General features: G+C 42.0%; 1 long non-coding RNA gene across 1 annotated transcript in view; it reads right to left on the reverse strand.

The window, feature by feature from the left end:
• LOC143135144 (uncharacterized) overlaps window positions 1–973 on the reverse strand; it is a 147,538-nt gene extending 146,565 nt beyond the window's left edge. The window contains exon 1 of the long non-coding RNA XR_012988812.1: window positions 546–973. This is a non-coding gene — a long non-coding RNA (uncharacterized LOC143135144). The remainder of the gene's footprint in view (window positions 1–545) is intronic.
• Between the last annotated feature and the right edge of the window lie 20,075 nt (window positions 974–21,048).

The following is a 21,048-nucleotide window of genomic DNA, read 5'->3' on the forward strand; positions in this document are numbered from 1 at the left end:
CAAGTGGACTTAAACTGCCATATCGTGGCAAAAAAGTTGTAATAAAATTCACGCTCCATGAGTCAAGGAAAGCGCGAATGAAGTAGCCACTTCTAAATGGGACCCACTACACAGTAGCTTAAGGTGTGTTGCTAAAGCAGCCATAATGAAATGAAGGTGTCATTGTTTGGATACTTCACACACACGTGCTTTTTAATTTCACAGACTACAACTACCAAGCTGGAATCAAAGCACATCGATTCCCCTCTCACACCCTGCACGGACTTATACACAAAATAAACAGGCGTCTCAGTCTCACGCATGTAGGCAAAACTGTATCAGACCGGTGTAACGTTGGTAAATCTTCCACTGCACAGAATGATTTTTGTAGCACATGCAACAAATGACAGTCGAAAGATACAATTACAGTGCTGCTATCAATTTGCTTGGTATAACCGCATTTATAGTTTTCTACAAATGCAATCAATCAAATTGGCCTCCATCACTCAACCAACGCTAACGGTAACATTACCTAGGTCCTTATTGATATTATAAGATTAACTTACCTGCAGTAAAAACCAAGCATGTCCGATAAACATCCTCAGATTTATTTCGGCTTCAAGAAGAAATGGGAATTACATTTCATGTGAACATCATCCTATCCTTATTAGACGTTCTCTGCGGTAAACTAGTCCTTGTAGGAAGTGTCCATTGTTATTCCAACCCACGTTTAACTTCCAACAAAATTACGTCTCACTGCAACGATGCGCCATCTAGTGGACAAACGACTACTTATCGCCAATACTGGAAATGCAGCCGTGATGATGAATATATATTTTGGCTTTCTTTTAATCCTACTGAATTTGTAATTATGTATCGGCCGTTCTAATACCGATAGTATGTGGGTGCCTGTGTGTGTGTGCATGTGTATATGTGTGCACCGCCATCTACAGGCCAATGAGTGTACAGTCACTAAATGTACACATAATCTATTTTTTTTAAGACCCCCCCCATGGATGAAATTCTACGAAACTTGGCATACCCCCAGAGAATGCCAGGTCAATCATACAGATACAATTTGGTGCAGTTCTGAACATCTTAACTGAAGATAGGGGCGATTAAAGCAGAATAATATTGCATTTTCATTTTTTACCGGGGGGGTGCAAATCACAAATGAGTGATTATGGGCCAGATTGATGTGGGCCCTTGAGACCAACATACCATAAAAATGTCTTCATCCTCGGTGCCACGGTTCAGGTAGTTATTTTGGAAAAACTGCTTTTTTTGCGGTTCGGGGGGCCCAGCACGGGGGGGGAGTGGACCCCGGGGACGAAACGAAATTTTTCCGTAAAAGTCTAGTGGGGCTACATACCCACCAAATTTCATGTGTCCCGGTGGTTCGGTGTCCCGGGCATCGTTGACCAAAAATTTAGGAAGTAGATGACGGGAAAAAAAAAAAAAAAAACTTTGACAATCCCTATATGACCGCTTCGCTAGCTTCGCTAGCGGCGGTCATAATTATGCAAATTGAATATATTATGACAACGGATCAATGAGTTATTTGATTGATTTTTTTTCTATAACATGCCCTCTAACTCTGTGGTTTAAAGGCATAGGTTTGTAATTGAGACATTTCAGACAGTAACTTTATTATGCTTTAGTGTGGGGAAAATATATGTAGAGACAATAACAAAAGCAAACTGTTGAAGTTAGCAGTTAGCTTGGGCCCTATTTTGATGGTCTGAAACACATGTTCTGAACCGTAAGTTGGTGGTTTGAGTGCATTTAGGGCTTGTCCAGTCAAAATGTCCACGAAAGATCACTTTACTAAAAGGTCTGCATACATCTGCACTATTTGAACTCATGGGCAACAACAAAACACAGTCTTACACTTTGTTATTTTCTTTCTCCGTATTGACTGACAAGGAGTTGCAATCAAAAACCTAGCCTGAACACGTACACCAATAATATTCAAATGACATACTATTGAATAAAAATCCTAAGCACATGCCATCAAGCTGACCAGTTGTTACTTCAGTTGTTACTTGTACTTGCACTTGAGTTGTTACCTGTACTTGAGTCATTGCCTGGGACTTTAAAGCTGTGCTTTACATGTGCCTAGGTTTTTCTTGTTCAGGGCCCCTTTAGGGATAGGGCCCCCATTTTATTCAAAGGTGACCAAGTTGGCAGATCTCCACACCCATCAGCTAACTCATCTTTCCTCTTATTCCTGATTGAGTAGTGGAAGCTAACTGGTGCTGATGTTTTGGGCTGTGGTCACTCTCCTCTGCTGACCCCATAACTGGCAACTTAAGACCCTAGCCCCAGGTCTAATGAAAATAAAGCAAGTTTTTAGTAAGAGCTTTTTTTCATGCCAGATGATGAATTAATGTTTTGTACCAAAACGCAAAGTCCTCTGTTTATCACGCTGCAAAAGGACCGCACTGCAGTGGTGTCTCAGTGGCCAGTGTCAAAGTTGTGGGTTTCCTGTCTTTGGATGCAGTAACTGTAAGGGGAGGGTATGATTTGTTTCAGAGACCTTTGTGAACATTTTTATGAGAAACATGAGATATTTCCATCACAAGTGGTTTGGGGTTGCAAGGTTTTGTTTCATGGTAACATCTACAGGATGTGAATGTAGTTTGCTTGCACTTGCACTTGAACTTACATGTTAGTCTTCAACAATGTGTAATAAGCAACATCTCCATGATACATTGATTACACCTAGCATTGCAAACCATCCTCAGGAAGGAAAAGGCTGAAAAAACGTATAGGTAGGGTATTTCAAGAGAGAAAGAGCAATATATGACAGCAGTACATGATTTGTACTTGTTTGCTCATAAGTGGGTATAGTAAAGGTGTAGCTGCAGCCATAGGAGTTTAATGGTTTCCTCTCAGTCTTGCATATTTTGCACCAGCTTTGTATATTTTGCACCATCTTCGCATATTTGCACAATTAATATAATAATGTATCTTATTTTATATACCGTTGTAATGTATAGATTTATCTGAGATGTATTGATATTGTAATGATGTATTTGATTAACGTTGTAATATATTGAACGGACTCAATCTCCCATGATGCCTATATCTATGTCACTTCCTGTCAATGTTTAAAACCTAATGAATGAGCTCGTGAGGCTACAAGGAGCTACCTGTTTGATGCACTGCAAGTTTTTATCGTCTCTAATGCTTACAAGAGTTACCTCAAGTTTATAGCGCCTTATGTCCAACTCAACAACAACAACTTAACATCCTCTCTTGGTCTACAAGCCGGCAAAGTGGTATGTTACGCTTTGTTTGGTTATTGTTTTAATAACGTTCAAGGTTGAGTTTGTGTTTGTGAATGTATGATTGACTGTTGTATGTTTTGTCTTGTTTGTGTAGTTCTACGTTGTTTGTTGGAGAAAATAAACATCAGTATTAAGAACCTGGCCTCGGATTTGTGACTAAGGGCGGCATAGTAGAACACTACGGTGAAATCGAGGACCAGAAGTAGCCAAACCTGCACGCGGATTCGGCAAGCCACTAAGAGACTGCGGCAAGTGTTCGGCAAGAAGTGGTCTACACATTCCGGGATGGATTTCTTTTAAGAGACTGAAGCAACGAGCAGACAAGTAAGGCTAAGCGAGCAAGCAAGCACTTAAGGTCGGTGTCTTGAAGTCGCGCAGCATATCTGTGAATTGCCGTCAGAACCTTTATCGTTTTCCTCCCGTGCGTTCTAAAGGATTATGAACATTCCGATTCATCGAACTACTTTAAGAGTGAGCTATTGGGATTGCTTTGAAATTGCAGTTTGCCTTGATTCATGTTTGAATGTTGAATGAATTAATGTATTGTTGTAGCCTATTGCACATGACTTGCATTGAATTCTAATTAAGTCTGTTTCTACTGAATTGCCTGTTTTGTCTACAATTAAAGTGTTTCTTGATATTATATTACAGTTTAGTCCAATGCAAATTTGTGCTTGTAGACTATTGCAATTCTGAAGTTTATCTATAAATTCACAACAATCTTATCTTGTTATAAATAAGGTTAATGTTCAAACACTTTATTATATTGTAGCTTACTGTAGTGCATTGCAGCATTTTAATAACAAATTAGTTTATTTCATGCACAGTTATTATAACATACAGAAAGTTAAAAAATGTCAAACTCTAGTGAAACCACATTAAAGTACACACAAGAAAAGGTAGATATTCCTGTCCAAGAAGACTTAAATAAGGGACCGATTGATGAGAATGCACAAGCTGAAGATTTGGTGCAAGTTCAAGAGCCTACAGAAATTCAGACAAACGAAGATGCAGAGATCGGCGATTCTATTCCACCTGACATTCGGAGAAGTCAACGTACACGCGTCCTCTCAGAAAAGGGAAAGCAATTGCAAGATGCTAAACTGAATGATTTGAAAAGAGCCTTTGAACGTATGTATAAAAGGTGGAAGTACCATATCAATGGGTTGAAGAGATCAATGAAACACAAAGAAGATCCAGAATTTGTTACTGAAATTGTCACTGCTGTTAATGCCCATCAGACTGATGTGAATGCCATCTATGATCGAATCAGAGCCATAGCAGTCCCTGATCTTGAAATTAGGAGAAAGAACGATTCATGTTATGCTATCACTAAAACGGCAAACGAAAAGGCTCAGTGTTTCATCACTGCTGCAGGTGATCCAGAAGATATACCCTGGCCTGAGGCTGATTCGGTGTTTGATCCTACAGAGTCTAGCGTTGTCTCTGTTCGATCTTTTCCGGCATCTAGACCTTCCAGTTGGGCCTCTCTTAAGTCCGTGCAGAAAAGGCAGCAAGCTGCAGCCGAAGTGGCAGCAACTCAAGAGGTAATTAAAATCATGAAATCCCAACACCAATGTTAAGAGGAGATCCGAGAACTGGAAGCAGAAGAAAAGAAGGTGACCGCTGAGCAAGAGGTACAAGAAAGGGCAATGGAGGCAGAAAGAGCAAGGCAAAGAGCTCGCTTCATAGCAGAAGGCACTGAAAGGAAAAGGAAATTGGAGGAAAAGAGAAAAGAGGTGGAACGGTTAGAGGAGTTAAAGAAGCATAATGCTGCACAGGCCAGACTGCAAGTTTATGCTGAGGAAGACCCACAAGACCTTGCGTCAACCCCTCAAGGCAACATGTCCGGCCCTGTCGTCCTTCCACTTGTGTCTTTGCAAGGTAAGGTCCCACCTAGTAGATCTTCTTCTACCCTCCCACAAGACTCTGGTATTGAGGCAGTAGTACCTCAAGCAAATACTACTTCACATGAAGCCACCAACAACCTTGTGAAGATGCTTGCAGAGGCAATAACAGCAAACAGGATTCCAATTCCGGAGCCTGCCATCTTTTTTGGAGATCCATTGCAGTATACAGACTGGAAGATGTCCTTTCACACCTTAATCAATCGCAAGAATTTGCCAGCTCAAGAAAAACTCTTCTTTCTGCGAAAGTATGTAGGAGGCGTGGCTATGAGAGCTATCGAAGGATACTCCTTAGTCGGAACAGAGGATGCCTACTGTGCTGCGTGGGGCATACTTGATGACCGTTTTGGCAATTCCTTTATAGTTGGCAAAGCATACAGAGACAAGATGCAGTCATGGCATAAGATCTCCTCTAAAGATAGTAAAGATCTTCGTGAGTTTGCTGATTTCTTAACCAGTGTCACAACTGCCATGCCTTATGTTCAGGGCTTGCAAACGTTAAACGACTGTGTTGAAATCCAGAGAATTGCAGCCAAGCTGCCTGACTGGTTGAGCTCTCGTTGGAACAGAACAGCTACAGTTTTCCAAGAAGAACACAATGCCTTTCCTGACTTCAAGTCGTTTGTTCAGTTTCTCAACAAAGAGGCCAGAATCGCCTGTAACCCCATTACCTCATTCCAAGCATTGAAGTCCACAGAACAAGAAAACTCTAGACAGAGTGATCCAGATCACAAGCTTCACAGAAATCGTAACTCTACTGCTAAAACTTTCACCACAAGTTCAAGTGAGAAGACCAACCCTGTGTGTGTGTTTTGTAAAAGGCATGGACATTCTTTGCACAAATGCAGGAAATTCATGGAAAAGCCAGTTGAAGAGAGAGTGAAGTTTGTTCATTCTGAGAAATTATGCTTCGGTTGTCTCAAGATTGGGCATAGCTCCAGGCACTGTATCTCCAGAAGTGTTTGTGAGAAATGTAAAAAACGTCATCCAACCTGTCTACATCAAGACCGAGGGAAAACCCCAAGACTTGAAGGTCGTCAGATGCAATCCGCTGTCAGCCAGGGATCTGCAGAAAGTAAATGTGAGCAACCCAATAACTATCTAGAGACGCAGCTGGCAACCTCCAACAGGGTCATTCAATATGACAGAAACACCCACACGTCATCAATTCTCCCTGTGTACGTGTCAACAGCAGCTAATCCCAAGGAAGATATTTTGGTGTACGCCTTGCTCGACACTCAGAGCGACACTACCTTTATTCTGAAGGATATAGCTGATCGGTTGCATGTAAAGCAAGATCCTGTGAGGCTCAAGATCTCCACAATTACATCAAGGACAATGGTTGTGTCAAGCAATAAGTTGTATGGACAACAAGTAAGAGGTTTGAGGTCTGAAGAAAGAATCAACCTTCCAGTTACATACACTAGAGAATATATACCTGTAAATAAATCTGACATACCCACCTGTAAGACCGCAAAAGGTTGGCCTCATTTAGAACACCTAGCTGATGAGATGGCACCTGAACTCGATTGTGAAGTAGGATTGCTGATCGGTTATAACTGTCCCCAAGTCTTGCTTCCCAGAAATGTGGTCAGTGGCAAGGAAGGTCAACCATTTGCTCAGAAATCTGTGTTGGGGTGGAGCATTATTGGCTACAGCAACCTTGACAATGAGTTTGCAGATGAAATTGGGATCAGTCATCGAATCCTCTCAAGAGAAGTCTTTTCAGCCACTCGATCACCTCAACCACTTAAGTCTGAAGTCCACTTTGTGTATCGAACTAAAGTGAAAGAAATGCTTACCCCAGTGGACATGTTGAAGATCTTTGAGTCAGATTTCACAGAAAGGACTGGTGAAGATGTAGCCATGTCTCAAGAGGACCTTCGTTTTTTGGCCAAACTGAAACAGGGCATCAAGCAAAAGAATGATGGCCATTTTGAGATGCCGCTGCCCTTTAAAGAGGAGAGACCAGCTCTGCCAAACAACATAACTTGTGCTGAACACCGGCTCCAGTGCTTGAAGAGACGCTTCAGGAAAGATGAACAATACTTCAAAGATTACAGGGCCTTTATGATGGACATCATTGCTCGTGGCGATGCAGAAAAGGTTCATGATGAAGAGATTAACAGTCAGCCTGTCTGGTACATCCCGCATCATGGAGTTTATCACCCTCAGAAGCCTGGCAAGATCCGGGTGGTTTTTGACTGCTCCGCAAGATTTAAGGGCACATGCCTGAATGAACATCTATTGACTGGGCCAGACCTCACAAACACCCTCATAGGAGTCCTGTGTCGTTTCCGCATGGGTCAAGTAGCCATTATGTGCGATGTGGAACACATGTTTCATCAGTTTCATGTTGCCCAAGAAGATCAAGACTACCTCCGGTTCTTGTGGTGGGAGGGTGGTGAGCTGGAAACACGACCATCAGTATTCCGCATGCGTGTTCATCTCTTTGGAGCTGCCTCCTCCCCTGGATGCGCAAACTTTGGATTTAAGCATCTCGCTGCTCAAGGTGAGGGTGAGTTCAGTCAAGCCGCTGCAAGGTTCATCCAACGTAACTTTTATGTCGACGATGGTTTGACAAGTGTTGAAAGCGACACAGAGGCCATTAAGCTTGTGAGAGAAGCCAGAGACCTCTGCAAGTCTGGTAAGCTTCACTTGCACAAGTTCGTCTCCAACAGCAAGCAGGTGATTGCCTCTCTTCCAACAGAAGAGTGCGTGGAAAGTGCTGCTGACTTGAGCCTCGACTTAGGACAGGCCAAGGTAGAACGGGCACTCGGAGTACAGTGGTGTGTGGCATCTGACACATTCCAGTTCAGAGTAACTGTAAAGGAAAACCCATTCATCAGAAGAGGCCTTCTTTCCACAGTGGCTTCAATTTTTGACCCGCTAGGGTTTGTGGCACCCTTCATTCTGATTGGGAAAAGGATCCTGCAAGCCATGTGTAGAGATAAGGTAGGCTGGGATGAGCCGCTTCCAGAAGACCTCAAGCCACACTGGGAGGTCTGGCTCCGTGATCTTTTAGACTTGTCCACTATAAAGGTATCACGTTGTTATGTGCCACCAGTATGTAAAGATGTTCAGTGTTATGAATTGCACAATTTTTCTGATGCCAGTGTGACTGGTTATGGAGTCTGCTCTTACCTCAGGACAGTGACTGTGAACGGGGAGGTGCATTGCACACTCGTCATGGGGAAGGCAAGAGTGGCCCCAACGAAGGTGACAACTATCCCGAGACTGGAGCTCTCAGCAGCTGTTGTTGCCACCAGAACAGGTGATCTGCTTAGAAGAGAACTGGAGTTGGATCAGCTCAGTCAGTTCTACTGGACTGATTCCAAAGTTGTTCTGGGCTATATTAATAACGAGGCAAGACGGTTTCAAGTCTTTGTAGCCAATAGGATTCAGCAGATCAAATCCAGCACAGAATCTTGTCAAGGGAGGTATGTGGCCACAGAACATAATCCAGCTGACCATGCATCCCGTGGGCTCACAGCAAGGGAACTTATGGAGTCTAACTGGTTCACTGGGCCAAGTTTTCTGTGGCAAAGAGAACTCCCCAAAGATGAGGTCAAGGCAGAAGTAAGTGATGGCGACCCAGAGCTCAGAAGGGCCCAAGTCCTCACAACCAAAGTGACAGAGCAGACGCCTCTGTTGAATCGTTTGCAGAAGTTTTCAGACTGGGGAAGAATGGTGAAGGCCATAGCAAGACTGAAGTGCTGGGCAAGGAATGTAAAGGGGCTAGGAGAAAGATCAGAGTCTACAAAACTTGATGAAAGGAAAGATGCTGAACTATTCATAATCCGCCTAGTCCAAGAAGACATTTTCAGTGGAGAAATCAAGGCTCTCAAAGAAAGGAAAGAGGTGAAATCAAACCAGCTCTCCAGACTGTACAAGCTACGCCCATTTGTAGATGAGCACAATATTCTGAGGGTGGGAGGAAGATTGACCAAAGCGGCACTCCATCCCCATGTCAAGTTCCCTGCTATTCTTCCAAAGGGCCATCATGTGTCCCGGCTCCTCATAAAACATTTTCATGAGCGAATTTGCCATCAAGGTCGACAAGGCATGACAATGAATGAGATCCGATCCAAGGGCTTTTGGATTCTGGGATGTAGCAGTGAAGTATCCTCAATCATCTACAAATGTGTAAAATGCAGGAAGTTTCGTAAAGGCACTCAAGAACAAGTTATGGCTAATCTACCGCCTGAAAGGTTAGAGACTACTCTTCCATTTACGTACAGTGGCATGGACTGTTTCGGACCATTCTATGTGAAGGATGGAAGAAGAGAATTGAAAAGATATGGCCTTCTATTCACTTGCATGTGTTCGAGAGCGGTTCATATTGAAGTACTTGACGACCTCAGTTCTGATGCATTCCTGAATGCTTTGCGCTGCCTTATTTCCATCCGTGGCAACGTAAGTCAACTTCGTAGCGATCAAGGCACTAACTTTGTTGGTGCGAAGAAAGAGTTCATGGACCTCATGAAAGGATTTACTCAAGAGCGCATGAAGGATCTGGGCTGTCGTTTCATCTTCAATCCACCTTCCTCCAGTCACATGGGTGGAGTCTGGGAACGACAGATCCGAACAGTGCGGAGTGTCTTGACAGCCATCTTGGATCAGTCTGCCAGAACCTTGGACAGCTCCTCACTGAGAACCTTCATGTATGAAGCCATGGCAATAGTGAATAGTCGACCCCTGACCTCTGAATTCTTGAATGATCCGTTGGCATCAGAGCCGTTGACGCCAAATCACATATTAACAATGAAGTCAGAGATTATTGTGTCTCCACCTGGAGAGTTCTCTAGGGAAGATCTGAAGAAGAGGTGGAAGAGAGTCCAATTTTTAGCCAATGAATTCTGGGCGAGATGGAAGAGGGAGTATCTTTTGAATTTACAACAAAGGAGTAAGTGGAGTAAGAACCGTCGAGACACAAAGGTCAATGATGTTGTCCTACTTCAAGATGACCTGGCACCACAAAACCGTTGGAAGCTTGCCAAAGTTGTTGAAGTCTTCCCGGGATCTGATGGGCGGGTTAGGAAGGTCAAACTTTTAGTCAGTGATGCAACACTAGATGGTAAAGGTGCACGCACTACTAAGCCAGTGTATTTAGAAAGACCTGTACACAAAACAATATCTTTACTTGAGTGATTTCTAAATCACAGATTATGTAAATTCATTATATATCTTTGATATTCATGTGAAAGATTGTGTGTGTGGGTGAGGGAACTTACCTTGGGGTTTCCAGAATCACACTTATGTGATGGTGGGAGTGTAGCTGCAGCCATAGGAGTTTAATGGTTTCCTCTCAGTCTTGCATATTTTGCACCAGCTTTGTATATTTTGCACCATCTTCGCATATTTGCACAATTAATATAATAATGTATCTTATTTTATATACCGTTGTAATGTATAGATTTATCTGAGATGTATTGATATTGTAATGATGTATTTGATTAACGTTGTAATATATTGAACGGACTCAATCTCCCATGATGCCTATATCTATGTCACTTCCTGTCAATGTTTAAAACCTAATGAATGAGCTCGTGAGGCTACAAGGAGCTACCTGTTTGATGCACTGCAAGTTTTTATCGTCTCTAATGCTTACAAGAGTTACCTCAAGTTTATAGCGCCTTATGTCCAACTCAACAACAACAACTTAACATCCTCTCTTGGTCTACAAGCCGGCAAAGTGGTATGTTACGCTTTGGTTATTGTTTTAATAACGTTCAAGGTTGAGTTTGTGTTTGTGAATGTATGATTGACTGTTGTATGTTTTGTCTTGTTTGTGTAGTTCTACGTTGTTTGTTGGAGAAAATAAACATCAGTATTAAGAACCTGGCCTCGGATTTGTGACTAAGGGCGGCATAAAAGGAGTATATCATCAAACAACACTCATGCAGAAAAAATGACAATAACCATGACACAACAGCTCCTACGAGGTCTTACTCCAACAAATACGGCCCACTGCTTAATATGAGTTAGACACCCCTGTGTTAGTTAAATTAAAGTATTTGTATTTATACTTTGTACAAGTACTTTAAAGTAAAGTATTTGCCCATTTGAAACCTAACTTATGTATCGTGGAACAAATCCCAATTACCACGTGTTGATTGATGACACAAACACACTTAGTAGCACAATGTTATGTAGGTCCACAGTACAGTACACCACTGTTGCATTTGAGACCTCGGGTAGCGGCCAGCTAGGAGGGATCCCTAGTGTTGCCATGGTTATCTCAGGGACCACTAGTGTTATCGCATAGTTATCGCAGGGACCATGTTGGCATAGTTATCTCAGGGACCCTATAGTGTTGGCATTGTTACCTCAGTGACCACTAGTGTTGGCATGGTTATCTTAGGGACCTCTAGTGTTGGCATGGTTATCTCAGGGACCCTATAGTGTTGGCATGGTTATCTCAGGGACCCCTAGTGTTGGCATGATTATATCAGGTGCTTTGCTTTAAATTTAAGTGTATCATATTGATAAAACTTTAGTTTGGGGGGTAACACACGTTAACTATTAACATGTTCCTATTCTGTTACTATACAGTAAGTCACATATTCAGACAGTTTATTGGGAGTCTATAAGCTCTCTATCTTGATCCATACTATTGATCCATCCACACAGACAGACAAACAGACAGACAGACAGAGAGAGACACTCCTGACATCTAAACTTGTAACCATGTGTACAGGGATGCCTCTTTTAGAAATTGTTGAATTGATCATTCATTGAATTGGCCATTCAGACCACCAGTAGGTGGTTTTACTGCAGCACAGTGATAAGGCACCATGTTTTAACAGCACAGTTAACATGCTTGCTGCCACCTTGTGTCTACTGAGGGTACTTCCAGTAGAGGATAGAGGCCCACTAACAGCCATATAGAAACCCCCCACTGCCTGACTCTGAATGGACTGAGTAGATCAGCTTAGGTCCTATAGTGGGACTATCAGGATATATTGAGCCTATTAAAACATTCAACGATTCAGACTCCTGTGCTGGGATTAAAATGACTGAGACATGATATACTGTATACACATGCATACGTACAGTACACACACATACTGGATTTATACATACACACTTATTCATTCATTCATTCACCCACCGACTCACTCACTTATTTACTCCCTCAGCTGATACTTTTATCTAAAGTGATTTAGGAGGACTTACATTCAGGCTACACCATAAAAGGAGGCCTTAGGGTAATAATAAATACTTAATATAATAGTCTCTATTTATACCACAACTATATTTTGCATTTTATTCAGATGTTTAGTTAAATTAATTAACACTGTTCAATACCTTCAAGTGAAGATGTACTGAAGCAGAAAACAGAGACATGAGAGTAGCAGCTTCACTGGTGAGGTGTGTGGTTGAGCTGAGAGGCAGAGGCTTGAGCACCAGAGGTGATTGTGGGTTTCCTGTTGTCTTGCTGTGTTTGTGTCCAGGTAACTGCTGTTTGAGATGAGAAATAGTTTTGCAGTTTTTGCAATTCCTCTGGAGGTTATGATTTATGATGTACGTTTCTCTTCAGTGTAACTTCAGTTTCTTTTGTTTTCTAAAGGGTTCTTTCAGTACCATGGACACCTCCTGACATTCTTGATTCTGGATCCAAGAATCTGTTTGGTCCAAACATAGATTAGTGCTTGGTTTGAATTACTTCAGTTATTCTTGTTCATAAAGAGTCAATCACCTTGACATAAAATACATCTTACTGGGTCTAATTATCTTTGAATAACTGAAACAGAATACAAGACAATTGCGTCACATACCAAACATGATACAGATCATTTAAGTCAAAAGTCTTTAGTTTGGCAAGAAACACCATTGGTATTGCACCTTGTTAAAATTGCAAACTAAGTCCCCCCAATGACGGTTAGTTGTTTCATAGTAGACTTCCCCACCACAAGAGCTAAACAGCAGAGGCCTGAGCTGAGAGGTCTGTTGTGGGTTTCCTGTTTCCCTCGCTGTCTAATTTTAGCAGTGCTCATTTGCTACCAAACCTGTGTGACACTCCATCAACCATATACCCTTTTTGTTCCATATGACCTCCTGATTTTTTCAAGAATTACTGCCAAGATACAATGCTAAATCACTCCTGTTTATTTTATTTGTTTGTCATGGTTTTAGAGATTTGATGGTCATTTGGTATAAAATGACATAGGTTACACAAAGTCACAATGTAAAGATGAGTGTAATCATCTTCAGTTGTTGTTAATGTTTTAACACATTTCCAAAGAAATTGGTATTCAGATAAAAAAACACAGTGTTGTGTTGTGGTGTTCACTCTCTCTGGGACTGATTAGCCCTGACCTCTGAGTAAGTACAGAGGTCAGGATTCTCAGCTCTCTTTTTCTTGGGTCTCTGTCTGCGCTCTTTGGTAGGGATTTCCAGTGCAGCGTAGCACACATCTTTATCTTCATCCTGCAATTGGCAAGCATGATATTAAAGCTTGTTTTTATATAGTGCGATATGTTTAAGGAAAGAGGAGTGGCAAAGGCTACTTGCATGCATATTACATTAAAATCACAATATATAGATGCTTGATGATTATACATGTGCATGTATGATCTATATAATTAAATATGATGCAGAACCTGTTTTGTGCTCCTGCTCTGGCTGGTGTCATTGTCACTCTGGCTCTCCAACTGTGGACCACCTGATACCAAAGATTTAGGCAGACAGCAAAACGCATTATTGAGGTGTAGTTGTGATTATGACTGAAATGACAGCGTTCATATAATGACTCTGGTAGTGAAGAAGAGGACAAGTGGGCGGAAGAAGGGTTGGGTGAGAGAGGTAACTGAGTCATACCGGCCTTGTTGTAGTGATAGTACACACAAGTGGAGGAGATGAGGGCAGAGAGTAGAGCACACACGGGACACAAGATGACCAGCAGTGACCAGCACTGACCACCATCAGGGGGAGGAGGAGTACTGGAGTGTGGTCAGCGCCACTGTGGTATTGATCATAGTCATCTTTCATATGCTGACCAACTTTCCTCGGCACATGCTGATTTTGACTAAAACACCGTTTAAAACTGTCACTGGACTGGGTTGACAGAGACCCAAGAGCCAGAGAGAGTTTTTTCAATCTTTCTGCACCTACCTAATTTTAGAGGTTTCATGTGTGAAATTAAGCTAAACCCAAATGTCTTGGAAAAGGCCAAAAATGCTGTAACACTTATTCAAATAGATATACAATGCATTGACACAATGTGAATATACCATAAGATTGTAAGAAGTAAAATTAATTGATAATTACCTGGATAAGATACGATAGAATGGTTAGATACACAGATATAAGTCATGTGTGCCCCAACTGCAAGCTGTACTGTTGTGTCCATGGTTACACAGTAGTAGAGGCCCAGGTCAGATTCAGAGACGTTTGTAATCATGAGATCATAGGAGTTACTGGAGGAGTTCCAGACGGGTCGGTAGCGAGGGACAGGTTTGAATTGTGGATCTCTGGTAGACGGTAACATCAGTGGAGGTCGGTTTAAATGGAAGCTTTCTCCAAACCATACAATCTTAGTTTTGTCATTTTTTGGACAATCACAGTATAGAGTGATATTGCCTCCTGGTGAAATTTCCTCAACTCGTAGTCCTGAGACCATACCCAGTCTGGAGCCCACATCTGCAATAGATTAAACATATCACATATAGTATAAGTATATATACTCTTTTGATCCTGTGAGGGAAATTTGGTCTCTGCATTTATCCCAATCTGTGAATTAGTGAAACACAAACAGCACACAGTGAACACACAGTGAGGTGAAGAACACACTAATCCCAGCGCAGTGAGCTGCCTGCATCAACAGCGGCGCTCGGGCAGCAGTGAGGGGTTAGGTGCCTTGCTCAAGGGCACTTCAGCCACGCCTACTGGTCGGGGTTCAAACCGGCAACCATCCGGGTTACAGGTCCGAAGTGCTAACCAGTAGGCCACATCTGGTCTTATAGTAGCTGTATAAATGTGGGAGCCAACGGTTTCATCTATTAAAGCAGGTCATGTAATTATTAGTATACTCAGTAGATCTGAAAAAAGTAATCAAAAAGGCATTTTAATGTTTTTAAAGGCATGTACTCACACCAAAACATGAAGAGCACCGCTTGCTTCGTACCAACCTGGTCTCATTAGGGAAACGTTCCCCTGGGAACGTTTTGGCAAACCCAGCCAAACGTTCCACCAGACACGTTTCTGAGGTGCAAACTAGCCAAGCAACCCAGCGGGGGTGCTAAAGAGAGACGTTTAGACGTTCCACCAGACACGTTTCTGAGTTGCAAACTAGCCAAGCAACCCAGCGGGGGTGCTAAAGAGAGACGTTTAGACGTTGTTTACTACAGTTAGGTCTGGTCAAACTAAATTGTAGCTTACACAAGCTCAGCAGTATTATTTGGTTATCAAACCAAAGTTTTGGATTAATAGTGCCTATATCTCGCTACGTTTCACAAAATATAAGGCCACAAACCCTGAACTGCCGTCTATGGTTAGCTGCCACATCTTGGTGGGGGTTTTTTTTCGCGAGCAACCCGGGGGATTTTAGCTCAGTTGTCAACACGCTCGACTTCCGCTCCGAGGGGCAGCTGTTCGCAGGTTCGAATCCGGCTGTGTGCAGGGCCGAGCCGTGCAATTCAACCCAACGCACGAAGACCAGAGGACCAGGCTGCGCAGACTGGGCTTGCGACGAAGACCCATAGACAGTAAAAGAAAGCGAAGACCAGACTCAGCACACAGCCGGACCAGACTCAGCACACAGCCGGATTATTCAAATTCCACTAATTTACTAGTGTGAGGGGCATTTTTCTCCTGCTAGTTCATTATGGACAGTGTTTTGTCCTCACTAGTTAACATGTAAGGCTCAAAATGCCCTCTATAAGCTAGTGAAAGGCATTAATAATGCAGATATGCTCACTAGTTAACTAATAAGCATGTCCTGTTCCATTACTAGTAAACTAGTAAGGCCAAACATGTCAACTAGTTAACTAGTGAAGGCCAATGTCTCACTAGTTAACTAGTAAGAGTACCTTTTGCATTACTAGTAAACTAGATAGCTCCAAAAACAGCCACTAGTGTGTGTCTTGTGCGCACTAGTTAACTAGTGAGCTGCTGTACTGCCACACATGCAAACTAGTGAGACTTAAATTGTTCCACTAGTTAACTAGTGGACAAAAACGGTCAGCTTGTTTGTGTTTTTAGGTGTAACTAGTTAACTAGTGAACAAAATATGCATGCCACTAGTTAACTAGTAAGGCCCACAACACCCTCACTAGTAAACTAGTGGGCATTTTGGCCTTTACATGTTAACATGTGAGCGTTTTGGCATCTCACTAGTTAACTAGTGGGGCTGCAATGGCCTTCACTAGTTAACTAGTGGGCATTTTGGGGCACACTAGTAAACTAGTGACACTTTTTGCACCTCACTAGTTAACTAGTCGAATGGAAATTGCCATGACTAGTTCACTAGTGGGTGTTTTGGTGCACACTAGTAAACTAGTGACACTTTTTAGACCTCACTAGTTAACTAGTGGGCATTTGTGTCTTCACTAGTTAACTAGTGAGCAGTTCTGCCTTCACTAGTTTACATGTAAGTGTCACACTGAAGCCACTAGTTTACTAGCTAGAGTTCCTTTGGCCAGCATGTTAACTTGTGTGCCACATGCAAATGTTGTGGGTGGGATTTCGTGAAATTCAGCACTGTGATTGGTTGTCATGTTCTATTTGGACATAGGGAGCCAATAGAAAGCCTCAATTTCCAGAATTCTCCGCCTCCTAATTTGAATTCTGCGCCACTAGTTGACTAGTGTGAATTTTGTCTCGAACTAGTTTACTAGTATACATTTATGACCTCACTAGTTAACTAGTTTGGACAAATGATGCATCAACTAGTTAACTAGTGAGCCTGCTGCCATCACCTAGCTAGCTAGTAAGCCATTTATGGTTCACTAGTTAACTAGTGACATTGACCTACTGCAACTAGTTAACTAGTGAGGTGTTTTGCCTTCACTGGTAAACATGTGCAATTTTTTGGCTGTCACTAGTTAACTAGTGAGACCCAAAAGCCTTCAACTAGCTGACTGGTATGCATTTTGGCCTTTACTAGTTAACTAGTAGACATTTCTGGCTCTCACTAGTTAACTAGTGAAGCTAAAATGTGTTCACTAGTTAACTAGTGAGCCTTTTGGCTACCACTAGTTAACTAGTGTGCACAAACATGGCTCACTAGTTAACTAGTTGACAAAAATGGCTTGCATGTTGGCCTGATATCAAGATATCAGAATAAATGCTCAAGTGGCTGGCCAAATTACATAGAAGTTAACAAGTGGGAATTTGACATACAGTAGTCAGCTAGTAAACATTTTTGTACCTTACTAGTTGACTAGTAATATATAGAAGTCTTTAAACTAGTTAACTAGTGCACATTGCAATGTCCGCTAGTTAACTAGTGAACATGCAGAGCATTACTAGTTAACTAGTCAGATATGAAACATATGAACTAGTTAACTAGAGAGAATTTGGGCCTTACTAGTTAACTAGTGCACTTTGGCTGTCACTAGTTAACTAGTTCACACAGAAATGGCTCACTAGTTAACTAGTGGACAGAAATGGCTTGCATGTACATGACAATTATGCCTGATATCAAGATATCTGAATAAATGCTCAATCGGCTTGCGATAGTATGTATAGAGTCTGAGCATCATATTTCATGAAATTTCTGTTATCTAACAAACTGAAGGTTGTATGTGTTCACTGAACGAAGATTATGAAAATAAAACACAACTTTTCTATCTAAAATTAAATTTGAACATATATTAGTGGCAAAACCTTTCAGAATTCTTCACTTTCTGCTGACGAAAAAACGAATGTCCGCCATGTTTTTTGTGCACGTGAGCAACGTCTTTTTGTTGTTATGTCACATATGAATAGCTCAGCTGTGTGGCCAAGGCTATACGTACCAGGGGTGTAAATAGACACTCCGAAAGAGGAAGGTCAGGCCCTCTAAGAGTAAGAACTTCACATTTATTTCTACAGCAAACAGATATCCATGATCATAATGATAATCAGTCATTTATGCACTTGAATTGCTGTAGATTCTACAGAAACTGTTGAAGGACAGTGTGTATGAGTGCAGGTTAGAAGAGGAGCGGCCTGAACCTCAGTGGTGGTTATGGGCTTCCTGTTTGTTTTGTTTTTTTGCTTTTCTCAGTGTCATATTAAAAACAATCTAAAACATGTCGCCTATCTCTGAACCTTCTGCTTGTGACCTGATGCTGATGTTTTGGGCTGTGGTCACTCTGTTGACCCCATAACTGGCAACTAAAGACCCCAGCCCCACATTTTAAATATGAGTTTTTTTTCATGCCATATGATGAATTAATGTTTTGTACCAGAACGCAGGGTCCTCTGTTTATCACGTTGCAAAAGGACCGCACTGCAGTGGTGTCTCAGTAGCCAGTGTCAACGTGGGTTTCCTGTCCTTGGTTGCAGTAACTGTAAGGGGAGGGTATGATTTGTTTCAGAGACCTTTGTGATCACTTTCATGAAAAACACGAGATATTTCCATCACAAGTGGTTTGTGGTTGCAAGGTATGTTTCATTATAATATCTACAGGATGTGAATGTAGTTTGCTTGCACTTGCACTTGCACTTGCACTTACATGTTAATCTTCAACAATGTGTAATAAGCAACATCTCCATGATATGATACATTGATTACACCTAGCATTACAAACCATCCTCAGGAAGGAAAAGGCTGACAAAACTTATATAGAAGGTAGGGTATTTCAAGAGAGAAAGAGCAATATATGATAGCAGTACATGATTTGTACTTGTTTGCTCATAAGTGGGTAAAGGAGTATATCATCAAACAACACTCATGCTGAAAAATGACAATAACCATAACAACAACAGCTCATACAAGGTCTTATTCCAACAAATACGGCCCACTGCCTAATATGAGTTAGACATGTGTTAGACTTTGTACAAGTACTTTAAAGTAAAGTATTTGCCCATTTGAAACCTAACTTATGTATTGTGGAACAAATCCCAATTACCACATGTGTTAATTGATGACTCAAACTCTTGGTAGCACAATGTTATGTAGGTCTACAGTACAGTACACCACTGTTGCATTTGAGAACTCAGGTAGCGGCCAGCTAGGAGGGACCCCTAGTGTTGCCATGGTTATCTCAGGGACCCCTAGTGTCAGTGGTTATCTCGGGAACCTCTAGTGTTGGCATAGTTATCTCAGGGACCTCTAAACCTTTAAATATAAGTGTATCATATTGATAAAACTTTAGTTTGGGGGGTAACACAAGTTAGCTATTAACATGTTTCTATTTTGTCACTATAAGTCACATATTCAGACAGTTTATTAGGAGTCCATGCATGCATCTTGATAAGCTCTCTATCTTGATCCATACTATCCACCCACACAGACAGAGAGAGAGAGAGACAGAGAGAGAGAGAGAGACGCTTGACATCTAAATGTGTAACCATGTGTATAGGTATGCCTCTTTTAGAAATTCTTGAATTGATAATTAGCTTTGTGCCATTCAGACCCCCAGTAGGTGGTGGCAATGCAGCACAATGATAATGCAGCTCATTTTAACAGCACAGTTAAAACGCTTGCTGCCACCTTGTGTCTACTGAGGGTACTTCCAGTAGAGGATAGAGGCCCACTAACAGCCATACAGAAGCCCCCCAACTGCCTGACTGAGTAGCTCAGCTTAGGTCCTACAGTGGGACTGTTAGGACATCTTGAGCCTATTAAAACGATTCAGACCTGAATCCAGATCCTGTGCTGGGGTTAAAATGATTGAGACATTACTGTATACACATGCACACACATACATACTGGATTTCTTCATACACACTTATTCATTCATTCACCAACCCACCCACCGACTCACTCACTTATTCATTCCCTCAGCTGATGCTTTTATCCAAAGTGATTTACGAGGACTTACATTCAGGTTACACCATAAAAGGAGGCCTTAGGGTAACAATAAATGCTTCATATAATATATCCTTACTCTCTGTTTATACCACAACTATATTTTGCATTTCCTTCAGATGTTTAGTTGAATTAATTAACACTGTTCAATACCTTCAAGTGAAGATGTACTGAAACAGAAAACAGAGTCATGAGAGTAGCAGCTTCACTGGTGAGGTGTGTGGTTGAGCTGAGAGGCAGAGGCCTGAGCACCAGAGGTGATTGTGGGTTTCCTGTTGTCTTGCTGTGTTGGGCATTGTTCAGGTCTAATGCTAGCCTGACGAGCCAGACCCACATTAAAATGTTGGGTCTGGACACTCACCGTTCGCAGTGCTCAGTCCGAGGGGCGGGATAATCAGTTGTCTTTCCCTCTGCACGCAATAGGACAGCGGCAGCGCTATGAGTCCCATGCGTTTCCCACCAGCGGAGCTAGTTGGCTAGTTCCAACGTTTGCCAACTTAATAAAAGCTTAACTCGTGTCACACTGTTCGCCAGCAGCAACATCCATCTTATTTGTTTTCAAGTAGCAGGGAATTCAAGCCAAACCGTTGCAACTCTGCCATCAATCATTATGTTAAGCCCACTTACAACTCTATACACGATTTCATTGGCCTGATTAAGTTTCGATTTCTGGAGCTCACAAGCCAACGGAGAGTTGCTAGACTAGCCCTGGCAGCAAATGTAATTCGCTGCCGCTAGGGGCGCGTCTAGATTTCTAGGTTAGTCTAATGCTGTTTGTGATGAGAAATAGTTTTGCAGTTTTTGCAATTCCTCTGGAGGTTATGATTTAGTAATGTAAATTTCTCTTCAGTGTAACTTCAGTTTCTTTTGTTTTCTAAAGGGTACTTTCAGTACCATGGACACCTCC

The sequence above is a fragment of the Alosa pseudoharengus genome, unplaced genomic scaffold, assembly GCF_046254945.1.
Source record: "Alosa pseudoharengus isolate Yale_2024_CS ecotype anadromous, Long Island Sound unplaced genomic scaffold, YU_APseudo_1.1 YU_APseudo_1.1_scf_2, whole genome shotgun sequence".
Taxonomy (NCBI): Eukaryota; Metazoa; Chordata; class Actinopteri; order Clupeiformes; family Clupeidae; genus Alosa; species Alosa pseudoharengus.